General features: G+C 35.9%; 1 long non-coding RNA gene across 1 annotated transcript; it reads right to left on the bottom strand.

Annotated features, from left to right (window-relative positions):
* Positions 1-6491: 6491 nt before the first annotated feature.
* LOC133854034 (uncharacterized) lies at positions 6492-16352 on the bottom strand. Its single transcript, XR_009896760.1, has 4 exons — positions 16183-16352; positions 15904-15973; positions 12258-12316; positions 6492-6831 (listed from the first exon to the last, which is right to left on the bottom strand). It is a non-coding gene; the product is annotated as an uncharacterized LOC133854034 (long non-coding RNA).
* Between the last annotated feature and the right edge of the window lie 1358 nt (positions 16353-17710).

The raw sequence follows: 17710 nt of genomic DNA, 5'->3' as shown, positions 1-17710 counted from the left end.
AATGTACATGTAAAATTACTTCTAAATCTCACATGAATTTTCTCATATTAACTAATAGAATTACTCTATTAACTATCTAAATTGTTAACAATTTAAATAAATAATTATTGTGAATTCCAATCGCTAACAATTTAGATAGATAATTATTGTGAATCCAATGCCTAAATTAGTTTGAGTCTTCTATCTGGATTATTAATTAGTGTTTATGATTTTCTTAATAAGTCATAACTCAAATCAAATTATTCTTTATGACCTATCTATAGGTTTGAAGATCAAATATTTCATATAAAGAAATTAATATCAAATGTATAAAGAGATTTCAAATATTATAATATTTATTTATTCAAGTATATTTATTTTGAATATTATATATAAATTTATTAAAAAAAACTATGCATTTCTTTATTCATCCGCTTATTAGGATTGTCTTAATTGAACGACAAAACCCTCTCTCTCTCTTGATATTTTTTCTCTAGAGGAAAAATCGAAGAAGAAAAAGTTTTGAGTTTGCTTGGTTTTTGCTCGCGGGGGGGGGGGGGAGGGGGGGCTTCACGCTTTCCTTTCCGGGTACTGGTGTCTCCTCTTAGCCTTTTATGGCTAGGGTGGTTTTTTTTGTTCCTCCTTAGCTTGTTTTCAAGGGTGGATGGTCATTTTCTCCAAGCTTTAGGGTTGTTGGAGCTTTGTTTCTTCACGGTTGTTTTGAATCGGTGGAGGTTGTTTTTTGGTTTGTTGGTTCTTTGTTTTTCTGTTGTTTTTTGGTGCAAGTAGAAATTTTCTAGTGCTGGGGCTTTCCGGTGAGCTCCGTGGTGAGGAAAGAGGACGTGTGTTGTGTGTTTTTGGAATGTTTGTTTGGATCGAAATTTTAGGATCTAGATCCACGCTTCTCTTCTCCATTATTGCACAACACCGCCCTCACCTTTGGGTTTCCCGGCGTCCTCCGAGTCCCCCGACGTTCGGCGTGTTCTCCACCGCCCCCTCCTCATCGGTGCGTGGCATTCACGCGCCAGGGACCTTCTTGGCGAGTGATGGCCACGTGCCACTCTCCCGGCTTCCATTACCACGTCAGACGGCGGTTCTCGAAATATCGTTCCCTCCCTTCACCGAGCCTCTGTTTGGGTTGTATTGTTTTTGGGTTTTTTTAGTTGTAGTTTTCTGGCTATCTTCGTTTGTGGGGGTGTTGTTTGTCGGATGCTGTGTTATTTAGTTAAATCTGCAAGCTACTTGTTAGATGCTTGGATTTTATTGGAGTTTTTCGCTTTATAGCGTAGATCAACCATCTTTTTTTAGTAGTGATGCTTATTTGGTTAGGGTGGCTTTTCAATGTATGTTCTTGTAATCTTTGGATGTTTTTTTAGGTAGTTTACTCTCAAATCAGAACTTAATTCTGATTTTCTGTTTAGGGAGTTTTGGTATTCCTTAACAATGTAATTGGACCTTTGGGTCTTTGGTTTGTTTTAATGAAAGTAGTATTCTTTCTTCAAAAAAAAAAAGAAAAGAAAAGAAAAGAAAAAAAGAATTGTCTTAATTGATAAATGGGGATGCTTCTTTATATTGTTGATTGAGTCTCAAATTGGTGTAAAGGGTCCCACTGTAGAGGAAATTAGATATCTCTGTTTTTTGACGTAGTCAAAGGTGCGAGATTGAGGGGGGCGACACGTGGTCGGTGTAGGGCTGGCACCGCAGAATCTTGGTCGGTGAAGATTTTGTAGGGATAGTCGGCGTGGGCGTGGTAAAGACTTAAAACGCAAGTACCGAATATTCTGAGGTGTAATCGCTTATTGGATATCTTATCGTACACAAGCTTATCCACGTTATCCAAACACACAAGACATATTTTACTACTGGACCCACTGATGGTGAAAAAGGCAAGTACGAATGAGTAGGCACGTGGTCCTCTGACTCCATGGACGGTCCATAGCTCCTATCAAAAGTAACTATCAAAATATTCCATTACCGACAAAATAAAAAATAAAGATTAAAAAAATTTAAAATTTATCCATTAAATTTTCACCACTTTTTTATTTACGCATATAAATTTTAAATTTAAAAAAGTGACATTAAAACCTCCCACACTAGACGCTTTTGCAAATTAGACATTTATGCATTTTCCTTTAAAAAATCTTCAAAGTTTTAAAAATTTACCATTTGAAAATAATTAAACAAAAAAAATAAAGCAGAAAAATTAAAAATATAAAAAATTGGTAGCCTTTTTCATATTAACCCCACCCCCTCCCCCCTTTTTTATCCTTTCGAGATGGTTATTTTTATTTTCAATCACTTAAAGGATATTTTGAGAAGAAAAATGTAAAAGTGTCTAATTTAAAATGTGATGATAGTTTAGGGGTCTGTGTCACTTTTTAAAATTTGAATGCCTAAATAAAAATATGATTATAGTTTAGGAGGTTAAAATATATTTTTCTCTAAAAAAAAATCCCCAGTACTTCCACAGAAAACTTCCAAAGCTCATGAAAAATGTCTTGCTGCTTTTTTCGTATAAAGATGAGGATTTTACCTCAAAAATTTTAACATTTTTAGAACTAGAAAAATAAATATTAACCTTTTTTTTTTTTTTTTTTTTTTTTTAAATTAGAGATAATGAAAAATCTCAACATTTTATTAATAGTTATGAAGATCCCATAATTAAATGTGAAATTCCATATCTATTCTAATGATATGAAATTACATTTTCATAATTTTTGAAAATAGAAATATTACATCCTTACAACATCCTCATTTCTGTAGTTACCAATACCATGCTATAAGGATAGCCAAATTGCTAAAAGCATTCACATTGAACTTTTCAAAAGTTATCTAAATTTAGCTATAAAGATTTACTTTAGTTGATTTAGATAGCCACTTTTCAAAATTACTGAACATCAAACGCTCTAAATATTTATATACTTTAACTAAATATTCTATTTGTTGCCCAGATAATCAATCCTAGAGGGAGAGGAGAGGGGAAGGGAAGGAAGGGAGGGAAGGGGGGGGGGGGAGGGGGGGGAATAAAGTTGATGGTAAACTACTTTTCTTTCAATAATAATTATAACATATAAAGAACTTAAAACAATATAAGATGCAGTATTAGCAAAGAATAAAGAATATAAATATGAGCACAATAATAGAGAGAGATTCAAACTCTATGATTTATCGTGGTTCGGTTTTCCTGACTTAAGTCTACTCCTCAAGCACACCACTTGAAATTTTAGTCCAATAAACCAAACTCTTTTGCAGATGGAGTTCAAACATTTACACTTCAAGGGCACACTGCTCTTTTTCAAGAGGTGGTATATCTCGTTCTCACCTTATAAGGGTTACACCAACCCTTTTGATACAATTGATTGTGGATATGATTTAAGATTTATCTCACAACAATAATTCTTCTTTTTGAGAAGGATATACAAATGAAGCTCACACAACAATAACTCTCATTTCTAAGACTATAACTCTTGAATGAATTGAACTAGAAAATGCTCAAAGGAAGATGAATGTAAGAGAACACTTTGAAAATAATTATTGACTTATAATTTAAACCAAGTGTGTGTGTTTGTGTGCAAACAAATATCTTAAATGCGGAATTTAAATAAGACAAGATATTTGTTACAAAGTGGAAATTCTGTGAAGAGAAAAAACCACTCTGAGGCAGCCAAACCTAGGAAATTCACTATCTAAAAACAAAGCTAGTTACAAGACACTCATACTCACATAACCCTATGCAGTAGTCATACCTCTAACTCTAACGTGTAACCCAACACGAACGCTTCCCAACTAGATCTTTCACCTGAAGGGGTTTTTGATAGATTCATTTACCTTAGGGCCGACCCCTAAGATAGACTTCACACGAACAACTGAGCACACACCAGCAACGGCTTGAGAGCTAGCGGATCTTCAATTCTCCCTAAACACCCTCTCAAAGCACTATGGAATTCACTGTCGAATTCTATACAAAACACTAGCCTAGAGCCCCCTATTTATAGGCTTAAAGAGACCTAAAAAACTGCTGAGATTTGGACTCTGGCTGGAGAGCGTCCAGACGGGAGTTAGCCATGTCAGAACGGTTTTCTGCGGTATCCTTTCAGAAACAGCGTAATTCTATCTTTATCAGGTTCACGTCCAGATGGCTTGATCGAGCGTTCAGACGGTCTTCGCTAAAATCCTTTCCGCGTTCGAATGGAACTCTGGAATATTCTGAAATACTGGACATTGTCTGGACGTGTTGCCACGTCGTCCGGACGGCTTGCAGAGACTTCCCAAACAGTGTTGACTTCTTAAATTCAACTCCTTGTTGAATATTGATTGACCTGGCGTCCGAACGATGTTGCTCTAACGTCCGGATATCTTCATTGTTATTTTTTGGACACTGAGGAGCGTTCGAACGCCTTCAAAGGCCGGTTCGGATGGTTGCACAGAAACCGGTTGTTTTTGTCTTGAATTTTGCAAGAACTCTTCATGGACATCTTTAAGAAGCTTGTGATCAGTTATTGTCTTTGATTTGATCATTGTCTGAATACATGAAGATTCTGAATTGAAAACCGACCATCCTGTTAAAATGCAACCATTACATAAAGTGTTTTTGTTATATCCAGAATGTAGCCAATAAAAATACTAACACACTTGAATGCTTAAATTTGGAAGTGTAAATTATATCTCTTTAACAAGGGTTCCATACATATATTTATAACCTATATAAAGAATATAGCCGCTTGAAATGCTTTGTGCGAAGTCATTATATCCGTTTGAAATATACCCTTATGACATCAAGGAGACAGATTCAGGAACTGGTCCGGATCAATAGCCTTATTGTCATTGAAAACATTTAGGTTTCACTTGGTTCGCGGAATAGACCCCCGGAATGGAATGAATTCCTTTATTTGTCAAGACGGTGCAAAGAGCTAAGGATGAAAGAAAGACATCAAAAAAATTTGTCAAGGAGTGTGAGATTTTTTAGGTAAACAAGCATGAAACTGTCCACCCTGTTGGGCTATTGCAACCTCTTCTATACCTACCTGTGTTTGGTTAGACATATTAATGGATTTCATTGAGGGACTGCCTGCCTCTCATGGCTCCAGTGTCATTCTTGTGGTTGTGGGTCGGTTTACCAAATACGACCATTTCATATCTCTTTCACACATTTATACTACTTCTAAAGTTGCCCAAGCTTTTTTAGGCAAATGTCCTTAAACTCCATGGTATGCCAAAGACCATTGTCTCTAACAAAGATGCTATCTTTACAAGCTCGTTTTGGAGGAAGCTATTTCATCTTCATGGTATCACTTTCGCCTTTAGCTCGGCATATAATCCTCAATCAGATGGTCAAACCGAAGCCTTGAACAAATGTTTAGAGACATACCTACGGTGCTATGTTGGAGTGACCTAAGGAATGGAGTGCATGGTTACCAATGGCAGAATGGTGGTACAATACGAATCACCATTCCTCGACTGGGATCACCCCCTTTGAGGCTATGTATGGGTACTCTCCACCATATCTATTGTCCTATGTTCCTGGTACCTCAACCAATATTGTTGTTGATACACAGCTACGAGACCATAATACAATTATCAACCTCCTTAAAGAACATTTGCAGCAAGCTCAGAATCGAATGAAGGTCCAAGAAGATAAGAATCGTACAAAAAGGGAATTTCATGAGGGAGATTAGGTTTACCTCCGTCTGCAACCTTATAGACAACAATCTTTATCCATGCGCAAGAATATGAAGCTTTCTCCACTTTTTTTGGCCTTTTTCGAGCATTAGATTGGTACCATGGCTTATAAGTTGAACCTTCCTACCGATGCTCACATCCATCCGTATTCCACATCTCATGCCTGAAAAAGAAATTAGGTCAACAATCTACACCTCTCCTAACACACCCTCCTATAGATCATAATGGGGAAGTTAGACCTAAACCTAAAATTATTGTAGATCGGTGTTTGAGTATGAAGAATGGCAGGGCTCTTACAGAGGCACTTATTCATTTGAAGGGTGCTCCTTTGGAAGACGACACTTGGGAAAACCAATGTAAAATGCAAGAATACAATTAAAGGACTTACTAACCTAATAAACCCATTACAACTAAGGGGCCCATTAACATAATAGACCTATAAAGGCTCACTAGCCTAATAGACCCCTTACATTATGCCCTTGATTAGTGGTTAATAGCAGAGAGTAGAGAAGATAGGTGAAGAGTTGTGTAACACACCTCTTGCTGTGATACATTCTAAAATAGGATTATGGACTATTTGTGTATGTAAGGATAGAATACATATGAAATGGGTGAAATGAATTGTATTTGAATTGATATAGAATTACAAGTGCTGATAAAATTTGAGGATGTTAGGCCTCCATTATTGTGACGACCCATTTTTTTTTTTTTTAAAAAAAAAAAACATGCATATTGCGTAAAATGGATCCTCACAGTGGCACGACTACTTGTCGTTCAGCCAACATAATGTACATGTTCCATTACCTGTATCTGATATTCAGAGTAACATCTAACACAGCGGAATATATTATGATACCAATCAGTCATAACGGAAAGCACATCTATAACTAGTCTGTGGTCCAATCAAAAGAGCCAATTACCCATGTCTATCTGTTTTAGGCTTACAACATATACCACGATTACAAAAGAATGGCTATACCAAAAATACGTGACACATGCGTCACAAGCCATATACAAAAATATCCAAAAGACAAAGGACTCCGTAGTCCAACAAATTACGATCGTCACTGTGGGCTTCAATCGTAATACCCCAAATATAAAGCCACTGGGTCATCATTTAGCTCAGGAGTACCAGCAATCACAGCATCAGAATCTGCACGATTCCGGGGGTTGCTGCATTCGCACAGGTGAAATTATGAGCCCACCGTCTTAGCATAAATAAATACACTAAGACCTTAGAGGTATACTAATCACTGAGTTTTCGCAAAGAACCAACTTTTCATTTTTAGCCTCTTATACACTATAACAGCTACTAATTTAAAGACTTTTGTTTGGAAACCCTCATAGCTGATATAGCAAACACCGACTAATAGAAAACATTTAAAGCATACTATGTAGCTGCGAACATATATAGAAGATCCAGTCATCCCACCTTGGAAGCAACTACATATCTTCTCACCTACTATAATACTTTTGTATTTGGTGGCTCAAATGTACAAAGAAACAACATTGCTAGATATAGGTAACTTCATGTCAAAAGACACTTACATTACCCAATCCATTAGCGTACAATCTAAGTACATCAAGCATAAATCAATGGCGGCTCAAATGTACAAAGAAACAGCATTGCCAGATGTAGGTAACTTCGTGTCAAAAGACACTTACATTACCCAATCCAGTAGCGTACAATCTAGGTACATCAAGCATAAATCAATGGCGGCTCAAATGTACAAAGAAACAGCATTGCCAGATGTAGGTAACTTCGTGTCAAAAGACACTTACATTACGCAATCCAGTAGCGTACAATCTAGGTACATCAAGCATAAATCAATGGCGGCTCAAATGTACAAAGAAACAGCATTGCCAGATGTAGGTAACTTCATGTCAAAAGACACTTACATTACCCAATCCAGTAGCGTACAATCTAGGTATATTAAAGCTTGATGCCTTTAAATCATGTAAATAGAAATATACATATCATAAAAATAGCACACACAACACACCATGATATATTTATGCATATGCAATGTCCCCAGAGCACTTGGCTCAAGAAACCGAGTCCCAGAATCAAGTAGCCGTGTCCCAGACACAAATAGCATGGTCCCAGACTCAATTAGCTAAGTCCCGGACTCAAATAGCTGTGTCCCAGACACAAATAGCCGAGTCTCAGACTCAAATAGCCGAGTCCCAGACTCAATTAGCCGTGTCTTCTATTAGAATCTCACTTACGACACGGACAATCCGGCCTACTTGTCTTCCGTTGTTTTGGGCCAACATGTTTATGTGAGCATTGACGACATTGCCAATGCACTTGGTTGCCCTACTACCGACTCGAGAGGCCGCTTTGGTGAGTACCCTCCACATTGTGATTTGCATTTCATTATTCGTGACATGTTTGGAGGGGCTTACGGAGATATTCGACGCACTTGTGCGAAGAGAGCACAATTGCCACCTCACCTATTACTCATCGACTCGGTCTTAAAGAAGAATGTGTGTCCATTGGGGCATAACACACAGGGGATAGGTGACGTTTTAGCTGCTCTTTATGCTTTTGAGAAGAAGTATTGGGTGAGCATCCCAGAGCTGATTTGGAGACAAATGCACAAGTCCTGGGAAGATATGATCGAGAAGAGGCTGCCGAGTGCTGCACCGAGGCCATTTCCCTTTCCATGCCTCGTTACCAAGCTCATCATAGATAGTGGAATTCCTCTTCCAGAGTGGGCCAATTTAGATAGGAATATCCCGGTGTTCGGCCTAGCTCAGTGGACGCAGAGTATTTCCCATATGCCCTAGTTGGGCGAGCCATAGGTCGACATGGAGGTCGATGATGCACGTGCAGATGAGACGCACGCGGGTGAGCAGTCATCTCCTGGGCAAGCTTCAGATCCGTCCTCTGTCACCGATTTCACATTACTGCAGAGTCAGTTGGACACTTTAGCTAGAGAGATGCGCGACACGCGTACTGAGATGCGAGAGACTCGCACAGAGATCCTGGCTCGGCATAGTGCTATGGGGGACATGTTACGTCAGATTCTAAGATGTCTTCCACCACCTCCAGATGCCGCGCCATGAGTGCTGTTGGGCACCTATCTTTCTTTGTTTTGTTTTGATTATGACATGTATTTTTGATAGACATTGTGTTTTCTTTTGGTTATTTTATGTTTTGCACAATGTACTTTTAATATGTCATTTTGATGTACCGGACAGCGTTTTTGTTTTAATACTGCCGTTCGGAATGTGAAATGTTTCTTTCTTGTTTCTTTTTCTCTTGTATATTATTCTTGTTTTTAGTTTTGCTTTTCAGGTTAACTGTTTCCACCCTCTAAGTATGGGGGTATGCTCTGAGCCATACTTCCCCCAATCAAGTTTTCTTATATTCCTGATTTTGTGCTTACTTTTGATATACACATTGAGGACCATGTGTCCTTTAAGTTTGGGGGTATGGAGACACTTTTCATATTTTGTCCATAATTTTTGTATATCTTTTATGTTACTCCTTATTTTTGTATATCTTTTATGTTACTCCTTAGAATATGGTTGATTTATAATTGTGAATTGCATTTCATTGACAAATTTAAGCTTTTGAACACATGATCTTACAAGTAGAGACTCTAAGTGTGTTCACTCACCTTTGGCTATGAGAATGCATGTGTTGACAAATTTAAAAAACACGAAATACATTGGCATTTCGCTTGTGGGGTATGATTTTAAGTTGTAAACCATACATAGTTGTTTTGAGTGCCTTAGATGGAATTTGAGTGTCTTGTGGGATGGATGACGTGGGCATAGTTAAAAAAAAAAAAAGAAAAAGAAAAGAAAGAGAAGCTTCATTGAGTAACCGGACCTCTTGTCTCATTAAGCATTGAGTGTTCGCGTCAAAAGATGTAAGTTAATAATAAATTGTTAGTTTGACTTCGTAGTTCTTTTTGACTTGAGTTATTAAGCCCTTTGGGATGTTCTACATCTAGTACCCTAAAGCCGTTCGATTTGGGAGTTACTGGCCTAACACTTGGTACATAGGTCAATTAGACACTTAATGGAGTTAAGTATTGCACAACCATATTAATATTGTAAATAAAATTAAAACATTGCCTATGCCTTGGTTATTCCATCTTGTGAGGAATTTGAAGAAATTTGAGACATTAGAAGTACATATATGTAGGAAATACTTTGAAGCCCCATAGCTATATGTTAATATTTGAGTGCATCGATTTAAACATATGATATCTTGTCCAGCCATTTGTGAGTGAGTAGACATGAGTTCTCTAAATTGTGTGAGATGGGTTTGTTAGTTTAAGATTGTTCACGAATAGGAGTCCATTATTTTGAAGATACTTCATTCTTAGGGTTAACATGAATAAAAAATGTTTGTAGGTAGCATTTCTGCTAAACCTGCACGAGACTTCATTCGTCCACTAGGGTAGCCTAGGGGTTTAAAAGGCTTATTGCATGTGCTAAGTGCAATCGTGTTTCCCATGAAAGAGGATTTATAGTAGTTGCTTATATTTAATTTTTAAATTATAATGCTAGGGACTAGCATTATGTAAGTTTGGGGGTGTGATAAGCATTGAATGTTTACATTCAAAGCTCCTTAATTTACATATGTTAAACCCTAATTTGTGTTGTTAAATAATGTGTTATTATGTTTTAGTGTTTCATCTCTTTTTTAGGTCTTAATTGAAAACAAGAAAAAAATTGACAAGTTAAGCCTAATGAAGACATTTGAAGTTCAAGTGCTCCTGCCTAGAAGAGGAAAATCGATCAAGTATAATCGATCGATCGAAATTTCCTTGCACAAAAAGTCGATCGATCGATTCTTCAGTCGAACTTAAAGCGATCGATCTACATTCAATCGATCGAAATCTCCAAGGCAAAATAAATCGATCGATCGACTTCGGATGTCGGCAAATTTTTGTGTGGCCTAAAATCATCCTCAAGTTGTGCGGTCTTAATCAGAAGTTGTCACCATCATTTTGTGCGGCTGAGAGTGATTGTTTGAGCTAGGTTTGTTGTACCAAATCCTCTATAAATAGAGGATGGACGTGAGAGTTAAATATATAGATAGTTTTTAGTTGATAATCTTATTTTTAGTTTTTGTGCATTCAAGTAATGCACCATTTTCTTCATGTTTTCCAGATAGCTTAGTTTAAAGGTATGTTGATGTTGTAACTTATTTTAAATTCGTTTTTAGTAAAGTGAAGTTGGAATCTAGTTGATGCAAGTGTTCTTTACATTTTCCAGCATTTCTTTCTTCTTCTTTGTGTCATTTTATGTTTAATACAACTCTGGAATCCTAAAATTCCAGAGTCTTGAGCTAGCTCTTTAATGCTTTTCTTATGTTTTCTTTCCTTTAGTTCTTGTTTTTGATTATCCTTAGTTGTTAAGTTAGATTCCTTCATTAGATTAAATTGTTTTTCATCTTGTTAGTATCATATTTTAGTTCCTAGACCTCTTAGAGAAATAAGTTCTTCTTCTTCTATAAGAGAATCCCAAATCTCCATGAGTAGCTAATTTAGTTGTAGGGTATCAATGAACTCTTTCTAAGTGCCATGGTTTGATTGTATTGTTCTTGGATTTTTATACAAGTGTAATGATTACATAGCCTAAAGATGGTTATGTAATGGTGCTTATGACACAATTTATGTGGACTTGATAACTCATGCTAGGGAACACATATTACTCCACACTCTTTTAGTTTAATTATTGCTTAAATGCTTTTCCATTCTAGTGTAATTTTATGTGGAGATTATGTGTTAACTAAGATGGTTTATGCTTTTTCCATAGATGTGTATGCTTATTAAAAGGTCTTATAGTCCATACTAGGGAGCATGAATCATTCAACCCTAGATATAAGTTGAATGACTTTTGTATAAATAGATGGATTATCATTTTCTTTAACTAAAGTAATTTCATGTTGAGGTCGTCGTGTGATTGACAATCATTACGCGTTCGTATTACATTTGTGAAGGAAATCCGGGAGGAATATAGTATGCCATGTGTATGAGGATTAAGTGAAACCAATGCCCTATACTTTCCTTTTTCTTAAATCTCTCCATTTTACTTGTTTCAGCTTAGTGATAAAACTAAACAAATCATCTTTTTCATAATTAAATTAGGCAACGTCTTAAGTATTTCATAACTAAAACAACCCCCCAATCCTTGTGGTACGATACCCTCCTTAGTTCAATACTACAAAGTCTCGTACTATTGCGAGTGGTTACAAATATTAAAATCCACGTAGTTGTAAAAACCGATAAATTGCAAAACCAAAATTCTTATTTATAATCATCGGTTGGATCGCTACCACATGCAATGCATCATGTCCCAACTTTATAACTCACACTAAAAATCCCAATCATTTACAATGCAACCCTAGTCTACAAAATTCCCAACCACCACGTACAGTCACACAATTCATTCGAACTCCACATATCAAATACGTATTTCAACATCATCATAATTTCAAGATATTCAAAAGTACTCAAATCATCCAAAACAGATCATAATCAACATACAGTTGGTTCAGGTTCGTAAAACAATATATATTTTGCAATTCATCTTATATGAAAATAATACTTCTTAGTAAGTAGAATACTCACCTTGGATTGCTCGTACTCCCGATTCCAACAATCCAATGTTTGACCCGCAAAGTGCCACTCTAATCACAACACAATGCACCATTTAGCTATATAACCCACAACTATAACCATTAGCACTTTGAATCACTTAAAGGCTATAACACGAAGTTACCCATTAATTAACTAAACCTATATATAGAAATATTCCTAAGTTTACAATTAAAATCTCTAATTTATACAAATTACTATTTTTAGGACCTAATCTAAAAATGTCTATTTTTCATGAAACCCATAGATAATTTTGAATTATTTAACACTTTCAATGCAATTAATCTATAAATTCACAATCTATGTTTTAAACACTTCAAAACCCCCAAATTAATTTAACCCATCAAACTAGGGTTTATCAACTTAATCCATAATTGCAAAACACTGCCCCAATCACAATATCATTAACCCAATAGCATTTACTAAGGATTAATCCCCTAAAATACAATTAAAATCAAATAACTAAAAGTTAGGGTTTGAGGAAAACTCATCACAAAATCACCAACCGAAACCCAAGGTTTGGGTAGCTTCAAGCAAGTTCCAACAACTCAAACACCTAAAGAACATAGATAATTAAACTCATTTTTTCAAGATTTTAACCCAAACATCTCAAGAACACAAGTTTAATTTACCTCAAAATGATTGGTGAAAACATAGATCTGAGTGCAGGGATCATGTTTCTGAAGACGGATTGAAGATCGAACCATTGGATCTTCGTGGATCAAGGTTTTTGTATGAAAAATACTTAAGAAAAACCTCTCCCCTTTTTTTGTTTTTCTCACGGGTCTGATGGACAGAGGCGCTGCCTCTTTCCCTTTTTGTTTAAGTGAGGCGCATGTGCACCTCACACTTACATTTTTAATTTCTTTTTTTAAATGAAGGACCATCATGCCCTTCATAATTAAAATGGCCAACGGCCATTTGCTCAAATGGCCGAATGGCCTTTTGAGCAAAGGCCGTGTGGCCATTGTTTATTTTATTTTACTTTTTAATTCATTTCTAATTTCTTTTTCTTTTTTTTTTTTTATTATTCCAAATTTTCTTTTATTTATTTATTTATTATTATTATTATTATTTTATCCTAAAATATCACTTATACTTTCTTGGACATTACAATTATAGAGAACTAGGGCTAAACAAATAAGCTATTCTTGATATATCGAAAGTCTGACTGAATGACCCTCTCAATTGATCAAAATGGGTCTATCACTTGAATGAGCCTAACTCTCAATTAACCTAATAATATCAAATGGGCTTAATTTATTTAGCCCAACTACCTATATTAGACCTGTTACATTACCCATTCCTTCAAAAGCATCTTGTCCAAAAGGTGCAATTGCAAAGAAAAAAAAAAGAAAATTCATATAATCACTAATTAGCCCTGACAATTAGCCAACTCATGTGAAGACCCATAAAGCCAAATGCCCATCAATTCTGTCACCATTATGTAAATCATTCTCACACCATTATGTTAGCTTTGCGTGACACAGCGCCCAAGCCCAAGCCCATCCACGATACACATGTTTCCACTATTACAAGTATCAGCATGTGAATCTAGTATATACCATGAGGAAGTCACCCTTTTGGATGATGGACAATGCTATATCAATTCACACTCTCAGTTTTGTGAAGGATGTTGCCGTACATATCTCTTTCGCAAAAAACTATTTCACACCTAATACACCGCCTATCTATTTCACTTCTCAAGGTGCCCTCACAACTCTGTACAATTGACTTCCTATAACGACCCGCACTTTTACAAAAAGGCGTAAGTGAAAATTTCAATTTTCACATATCGTTATAACATCAATAACGACGTCATCAGAGTATAAATTGACAGCGGAATACATTTTCTTCTTTTACAATAACACATCAAAGCTGACTGAATAACCTCAATATATAAATAATAACCATTTGTTCTGATATAATAAAATACATCCAATTAACAACATATGTACCGCATGCGGCACAAACATTACCTAACCATTGTATATAACATCTACAAATTAAAGGTCTCATCCATAACCTAGTAGCTCCTGCAAAACTCGCATGTGATTGTGGTTAACACCACAATCCCATACTGTGGTCGAGTGAGTCAACAGTCCTCAACCACATAGTGACACACTGATTTATTTAACAATATACAATGCATCCAAATGATGACAGTTATATCCACATACATACATTCATATCCACATACAATCATACTCGTTCTTTTACTTTAACTATTCACATACTCATAACCATATCTCTTGTTAACACATCATTAGCGCTATCTTCTCCCCTAATTTAACATACTATTAACGCTATCTTTTCCTCTAATTTAACATACTATTAGCGCTATCTTCTTCGCTAATTTAACATACTATTAACGCTATCTTCTCCACTAATTAATCACACCATTAGTCAACCACATACCTCATTCTTCTATCACTACTTTTCTCTATTATTCCTTCAACCTTTGGTTCATCCGTTGGTCTTATCAGTGTATTGATGCCTTTGTACCAAAACTTTCGTTTATCTATTGGTCTCCTCAATTCACTAACGCCTTGGTACCTAAATCTCCAGTCTTTTTATCAAGACTTATATCACACCACAATATAATCATGCAAGCAACATCACATCCATAATCTCAACCAAAACATGTTACACATATTAAATGCCAGACATCAATTAGCATATAATCAAATAAAACAGAGATCATTACATTGCTAAAGACTAAACTACACGTATCACCCTCAGTGAGTAAAAAATACTCACAGTTCTTTCCTGCTTCAAAGATTTATCCACAGATATAATCACTGCAATATACATATATAATACAAGCAAATAGTGAATCAGTACAATTCACTAAACATAGATTTTAACCCTATACTTATTTTCGATTTCTTAATCCAATTATTGTTTCGATATAGTAACGGCATATAAAATCATTCAATCATAATGCCATATATTTCATGTGGACATTATAATTGCATTCATTATTAAATTACCAAAATACCCTTAACCATAACAATTACCAAAATACCCTTTTAAAAATACCAATTTTAACATCATATAATCAACACATAGTTAACACTACATAGCCCTAAATCAGCAAATCCACAATATCCCCACATCACAGTCCATTCGGCCAACTACCACAATTCTAAGATTCCCAACTTTTCACACAACCCCAATATTTGGTCAATTATACTTCAAACGATCAACCAACAACAGGGAATTAAACTCTATTTTGAAAACCTTATTTTAAAAACTTTATTTTAAAAACATAACTTAAATCATTAAAGGATAAGAATCTTATCCAAAATATCTCAAAATATCTAAAATATCTTTTTTTAGGATATTTTGTAAAATATCTCAAAATATCTACTAGGATATTTTGTAAAATATTTTCTGAGATATTTTGTAAAATATCTCAAAATATCTTATGGGATATTTTGTAAAATTTATCAAAATATCTTTTGAGATATTTTGTAACATACGTAATCATAAAACATGTTATTCTTTTCATTTCTTAATCTGTTCTACCTCTTATCTTCTAAAGTGTTCTTTCATTTTCTTATCTCGTTCTACCACTTATGACATAAAAACTAACTTAAGGACTTTAGAAACTTACCACGAGCAAACTCAAGAGAGATTAGATCTGGCTAAAGAGTGTGATGAAGAAGATCCTTGATTCTCCTTTTCTTGTACCAATTCGAGAGGTAGAGAGAGAGAGAGAGAGAGAGTTAGAGATATCTATATATGTTCGTGAAGAAGAAAATTGAGTACTTCTTCTTTTGAACCGAAACTAAAAGGGAAAGAGCAAGAGCTCTTCATGCTACGGCATCCATGGATGGTGTGATGCAAAGAGGCATGAAAGAACTAGAGAAATCAAGAGAAGGTAGAGACTTACCAAAAGTTGCCATCCAAGGGAGAAGAAGATGCAATCCTTCTTCTTTGATGAAATTCCAATTAAAGAGGACTAGAGGAAGAGCTAGAGAGCTTCTTCCTTTCTCTTGATGCAACCGAACCAAAAGAGAAGAAGAGAGAGTTGCAAAAATAAGAGAGAAGCCCAGAGAGAAATTTGAGAGAGTTTCTCCAAGAGAAGAAGAACATGCGATTTGTGAGAGGAGCCATCCTTTTATAAAAGAATGAATGGCCAAGATCTTTCCACCATAATCTCATCTAATGGCTTAGGAATCAACTTGGAGAACAAGTTTATGAGTCATCAAGTAATCATCACCTTTTCTAAATATCTCTTGTCTTCAATTTTCATTTAATGGTTGGGAGAGTTTCTTAAGCATTAAGTTTGGATCAATGGTTGAGAGTTTTGCCCATGGGTAGATGAGGTGTTGCTATGAGTCATCAAGCAATGATGATTTGTTAGAAAAGATATCACGGATTAAGCTTTCAAAACAATACATTCAAGTGTGAACACATTTAGAATGTCATGATGAGTTATTCTAGTAATGATCACTTTAGATAAAAATCAAGGAAAGAAGAGAAGAACGTAGAAAGGAGAGCTTCACTTAGCATAGGTGACTCACCCATCTAAAAGGAATATTAATCATAGCTAAGAGTGACTCACCTCTTATCCAAAAGGAATAATAATCATTACTCATAAAATATCCTTATCTTAGTAACCTTATCCTATAGTTAGGTAATTTTATCCTTAAATATTTATTTGACCTTATAGTAACTATTAAACTACCATACAAGACAAGAATAGACACTTTTCAACTCAAGAAAGCATCAGAAAATCAATAGGGTGACGTGGCAGAATCTTGGGCTGCCATGCATGCATGTTGTCCAGTCCAGGGGCAGTAGGTTCACGGACAGTTTCAGCAAACCTATAAAAATCGGATTTCTATGAAACTTTATAGGTAGATAGAGGACTCCAAGACGAGCATTCTGGCTTTTAAATCGACCAAAATGGAGTTTGTTTGACCCTATTTTTGTTATTCCAAAGTTTAAGGTCCGTTTTAACATGTCGATACACTTATACATATTTTTCAATAAACATTTAATCTCTTTTGTTAGTATTTTGGCCTTATTCTGTGTTTGGACAAAATCACTTATATGTAAGGATGCTGCAAACAGGGATTCCACTGTTCAGAGTGAAGTCAGAAGAATTTCAAAGTTCCCTGTCAGCCGTCCGGACGATGTGTCATCCCGTCCGGACGTCAGACAGACAAGCATCATCTGTCCGGACGACGTGTTTCTTCCGTCCGGACACCTACATTGTATCGAGAAGCTTTTGTGCCAGCTTGCTCCGTCCGGACGTTTTCAGCAGGACGTCCGGACGCCTATCAGTTCTCGAACGGTTCACTGATTCTTTCCAAGTTCAAGAAAGGGAAGATCAATCAATCGTCCGGACGATGTGGTATCCCGTCCGGACACGTATCTCCGTAAGGCAAGAATTGCAATTCAAAAAGTTTAGT

This window comes from Alnus glutinosa, chromosome 13, assembly GCF_958979055.1.
Source record: "Alnus glutinosa chromosome 13, dhAlnGlut1.1, whole genome shotgun sequence".
Classification (NCBI taxonomy): Eukaryota; Viridiplantae; Streptophyta; class Magnoliopsida; order Fagales; family Betulaceae; genus Alnus; species Alnus glutinosa.
The sequence above is the reverse complement of the archived record's forward strand: the minus strand, read 5'-3'. Positions and strand labels throughout refer to the sequence as shown.